The sequence below is a fragment of the Bicyclus anynana genome, chromosome 9, assembly GCF_947172395.1.
Source record: "Bicyclus anynana chromosome 9, ilBicAnyn1.1, whole genome shotgun sequence".
NCBI classification, from domain to species: Eukaryota; Metazoa; Arthropoda; class Insecta; order Lepidoptera; family Nymphalidae; genus Bicyclus; species Bicyclus anynana.
The window spans coordinates 4,154,569-4,160,568 of record NC_069091.1 but is presented as its reverse complement, the minus strand read 5'-3'; positions in this window follow the sequence as shown (position 1 = coordinate 4,160,568).

Here is a 6,000-nt window from a genome sequence, read left to right as displayed (position 1 = left end):
TATTTGAGTGATAAATTTTAATAAGTAACGATTTTTAATAATCATCCCCTTTCGAAATGGAGTGTTTGAAAATAATGTACTAATGTCTAACATTTTTAGAAACCTTACTGAATGAACAATTGAACACATTTTTAAGCTAGGTGTACAACTTTTTTGTACATTTTTTTCAATTTGACCCGTTAAAAGTGCATACAATAAAAACCTAAAATATAACATATAATTAGTCCCGTTTTTGGTAAAAATTTTCTTTGCAGTACAAAAAAATTAACTATTATTACTTGTATCATCTATTTAAAAATAATTACCAAGTATAAAAACGACGCTTAAGTAATTTTTCAGCACATGGTGTGTCTCAACTGCACTGAAGGTAGGGATTGTTGTATTTTGTACAAAAATCTATATAACTTAAAAACCGTACATCGGATTTTTTGTGACGGCCAGATTAAGGAGCTCTAAGGGCGGACAAAATCGCGGGCGTCTGCTAGTATATTATAGTCAGCTCCGAGCTAGTACTATTGAAAGGCTTAAAACGATAGCCCTCCTGGCGTCCAAGATTAGTTCATAAGAAGATTAGTGGTGTTTGCTGCATCTTCTAAATAATAATTCTTAATTGATTCAATAATTATAAACTTGTGAAATGGACTTGTGTACTTACTTCAATTAGAAACCCATAACAATTGCTCTACATTTTTAACTCTTCGACATAACGATTGTGTTTAGTCGCATCTGACATTGATATAAATATTTAAATATCCCTGTCCGCCATCATCGGACCGCAAGCTGTAACAATAACAAATTGTAATTTCATATCTGAATTATTCATAACCTATTTGAACGAATCCACGCCACATCCCAATTCAGAATATCTCCGCGGTAGATACGGCTCGATGATTTCCATGTACCATAGATACCAGTACGTGGCTTTGTGCTTAAAGTGATATTGTACCTACAGGGGATTGACTACCTTCTCGACACTAAAGAGAATGGCTTACTTAAAAATAAATAGCCTGTGGATTCGGATCTCAGCTAGGGTCAATTTAAGATGTTATATTTTCTTGAGCTTGGTCTAGGATATCTTCTAATTTTTTATTATAATACCTAATTAATGTCGTCGTGAATAGAGTGATATCAAAAAAATATTTGACAACCTTTTTAACGTAGTATTGAATGGATTGCGTTGAGAGCGATAGGTCCAAGATTCGGTTCTCAGTTTGGGGACATTTTAAGATTTTATTTTTTCTTTAGTTCTTGTTTCTTAAGTAGTTTAGGAAGAAATCTGCATATTTTTATATTTTGGAGACGCCGAAAATAAAACAAAACTGCTTCTCGCTGTCTGTACGCTGGCGTCTATACTATGCAACGGATTTTAATGCGATTTTCATCATCCCATCATTCAATAGGAAGTCTTATAGGTACGAAAAGTTGCGGGAAACCGCTAGTTCGGTATAATATTTTTAGTTGTTATTTGTCTAACATCTACATAAATCATCATATAGTGTTTTTTGTACAAATATTATAAAGAGATAAAGTGTTTACGGTATTGTACGGGTGATCTACTGAACCGATTTTGAAAATTCGTTCACCAATAGAAAGCTACGTTATTTGTGAGCCTTATACTATAATTTGTCCCCGTATTCACTAAGGAACGGTAACTACGCGGGTGAAACTGTAGTATTAAATAAATATTACGGTACAATAATAACGGATGTTATAATCAAACTTTGATTGTGCAAGAACAATTTGTGACGTAAGCAAATTACTTGCATTTTTAAGCTAAAATATTCAAGTAATTTTGTCCCAGAGCTCTAACAAAGTAATTTTGTTAACAACAAAATCAGTGGAGCACCGGTTCGTGTCCGGTGAATGCAAAAGTTTTTAGAAGCTAAAAGCTTCGACAACGGCACGAACGCTCTCACCTTCACTTTGGCTATTTTTTTTATTCTAGATATTTTTCAGCTGGGTTGTTTTTTTTTATTTATTAAAAAAATTATAAAATCCTAATATCGATACAACCACTAATTATACAACGTCGGCCCAGAGAATTCAGGTATACCCCCGTATAAAAGTATATGGAGATGATAACATGATGTATAAATAAGAATCTGGTTAAATAATTGGCTTAATAGAAGTATGTTTCTTAAAGAAAAAATCATTTATTTATCACCAAAGCGGCGACGTAACTGTATCAGGTTGTATTTTCAACGATCTTAGCTTGTCACTTTTGTGGACAAATTAAAGACGATTTAAAAATGTCGTAAAAATGTGTAGCAAACTTTTTTTGATAACGTAATGATTTCATTATTAAACTAGATTTATCAATATTTTTTTAGATATAAGTAAATTGCCGGGTGGTTTGGGTAGGCCTGAGCCGAGAATGGGCATTCTCTTTTAGTAAATTAATCTTACAATTATAATTATGTTAATGTAAAAATTTAAAATTTACATTATCAGCGAGTAACATTATCTATATTTTATCCCCATATTCCCATTGGAACGTAAGCTACGCGGCTGAAATGGGGACAGACTAATATTGTAACTGATATTTGAAAGCAACATTTCCTAACATTTCCTAGTTCACAAGAATTCATACAATCATGAAATGCTTCATAATAGAGCGAGCCTGGGATGTCTACCTCGTTTTAAGAATAGAAAATTTGTCAGTCCATGCTTCTTCCCTATTTATGTGGTTTTGGAAAGATGTAGGTTTCAAGGGTCTAGAGTCTAGACCCTCAACCAAGTCCAAGTATAAAGTGTATTTTTTAAAAGCCAACCTCGGCATGGTATGAAGAAATCATTTTGAATCCAAAATTCTTATTATACGCAAACTTAAAGAATAATCATACCGTGTTAAAAATTTGTTCATAAGTCATAAAAAAATACGAAATATGTGATTCAAGATTTTTTAAAACTTAACCTCTAAAGTGTGTAATAGGGAGTAGATTGATAAACTTTCTGACTAGATAAAATAAGGTTTATCTAGCTATCACAGGCTCTGGGTCCATGAAACCTCTTGCAAAGTACGACTTGTTTATTTAGCCATACCATTCGTATGTCTTTCCTACATGACGCGATGCTAAGAGCAGAGCAATGTCTGCGGTAGACAATACAAAGTGTGACATATGCGAAGCTGAATTATCTCTGATGGACGGTCCTTGGGTTAGGGGACGAGGCAAAATGTCGAGCTAATATGTTAAATGTTGGCTGGGAATTTCGTTAACCATAATACCGTACGGTTAGTGGGAATAGGTTATTAGGATAGGTTTTAGGTGGCCATCACAATATCTATACTAATATTATAAAGCTGAAGAGTTTGTTTGTTTGATTGAAAGCGCTAATCTCAGGAATTACTGGTCCGATTTGAAAAATACTTTCAATGATTGATAGCCCATTTATCGAGGAAGGGTATAGGCTATATTATATTGTCAAAAAATTAGGGATCCTTCCTAAAATTCAAATAATGTAACCTTGTTTAGATGGCGTGCGCTACAAAAACTATTGATGTTAGATTAAAATAATGTACTACAACTTTGCAAAACACACCATTTTCTACAAAAAATATCAGAACAGCATATATCTATCATCGATATTTTAGCACATATAGTACCTTTTATACTTTAATAAATTATTTAAATGATATACTAAGGTTTACGTCATTATTTACACAACTAAACATAATCCTTATCAAAATTATTACTTAATAATCAAGAGGATATTATAGAGATAAGATTTGCCTTTAACAGTATGTTAATTAATCATATAGTTTCGGAGATAATACAAAATTTCTAAAAGTATGATGCGTACAGATGCAAAGATGATGAATTTGATAAATGAAATCATTATTCATTAGTATTTAAGAAATAAAGAAGAATATATTAATGACATTTAAACTGAATTACTGAATAGATATGAAATTATTCAGGAGTTTAGTGTAATACGTACCTAATTGTTATGTTGATATCTAAATTTTAATGGTAATAAAGGTAATTCTTCAGTATCTACTTGTGTGTCACATGGTTCCTTCTAAATCGCTTTATGGTGCAATAGTTGTATAATTGTTTAATAATATGTTGGTTTTTTTTTCTTTTAATTCTTTCTTAATGGCTAGACTGAACATTTTATGTTTATTTGATTGAATTGCAGTATGGTTCAACTATACAACTAAAGTCTGTTTCATGAAAAAAACGGACCCAAAACTAGGACAGTACAAATTTTCTTGGGCCTCCTCACAATAATATAAAATTAAAATGTAATCTTTACACAAAAAAGCTTCCTTGGAAAGGCAAATTTAATATGAACGCTGGTAGCCATTCACAAAGGGTAAGACCCACACGAACAAGATTAGTTCTGAAGAACTTTATTTATAAGCATGAGAAAATTCAATCTCCCTATCTCCCCGAGCCAAGTGAAGACCCTCTAGTTGAAATGAACGTACAAAGTCCCTCTCAATAAGTTAGAGGGATATTAACGCGGATGCGAACTGTTTCAGTACCGGCCACGGTTTGGCTAACATACAGTTCGATATTAAAGTTCTCGCCCCATAGGATTTATTTTGCTTTGATCCTATTGGTGTAATGTTTTGCTATTGTACTACTATTGTATTGTGCATTCTCATTTTGTTCACCTACCTGTTAAATTTTCACGCCTTAACCATCCAACTAATTTCGATGAATTTCAGCAGAACGATAGATACGTCTATTTCTATTCAGGCTTCATTTTGAACATACTGGTTTTCATGGGGCTTTCACACGTAGATTTTTAGGTCTCTAATAGAATATCGATTTCAAAATTTGAAAAAATATTCATAGCTGTTAGTCAGTCGTTTTGCCCTTTATTATTATAACTGTTTTCTTAAACGTTAACGTATTGGTATGCCAATCTATTTTCTATCTGAATACGGCAAAGCCTAAAGAAAGGACTTTAACAGTCTATACACGTATGTTCTTGATGATTTCACTATAAGAATATATTTTATCTTGTAAACCTCAATTAATTCAATGTTTGTCCATTATCAGGTTACAGTTTTTTAAACTTTTTTTGAACTAACATGCGATATGATAAAATTATTATTATATAGATTAATGACTGCTGTTCAAAAAGACATGTGTATTGTGTAATTATGTGTCTACACTATTACCGCATTATTTGTCAAAAATAATTGACGAAAAAGTTCACAAAATATTCAATAAAACTAAGGTTTTACGATTAAGAATTATTTCTTAACACTACATCTACTAGTCACAAATTTTGGACTTTGCTCGGAGTTATTCTCTCTGCCACGCGATGGACCCGACACCCACACGGTGAATCCATGAATTGCTAAGATATTCGTTTCTTTAAAAACACTAATGTAAATGCTTATTGCTAACAATAAGAGACTTACTGAACGATACTTAACCTGGGGACCGTGCAAAGGTATTATGTAAATAAAATGTGCACAGGCGAGAGAGTGGGATTTAGTAACGTTATGCTAATCGTATAGCTTGAGACTGTAACTTGAGGACGTATTCGCTATTTCACATTATATTTCATTGCCTCTTGACACCCGCAGGGTTAAGCATATTGTACATATTAAACCTACTTGCTAAATATCTCAGTGTTACCATTTGATAGGATTAAGATTTTCTTAGCAATGGAGATAATACTCTTTACGTAATACATTTTAAAAGTAATATTTATTTAATAGAAGTATGTGAATCTACTTTGCGAAAGTTTCAAATTATAAATAATAATAATTAATAGTTTTTTTTTTGTTATCGCAGAAATATTACAGGCAGGTATCCAGGTTACCTATTATAATCAGAGCGGGGCAACCTACAAGCTTTTCTTAAATACAATAGAAATTAAATTAAAATACTGCATTTATCGCATATTAAAATATGGAACACAAAAAATTTGTAAATCGTATAAATATAAAATACAGTGTTCGAAATATAAAATAAAGTCAATATACAATTTAGTTTAATCAATATATTAAAATGTTGTTAAAGTTGGCGTTAATTT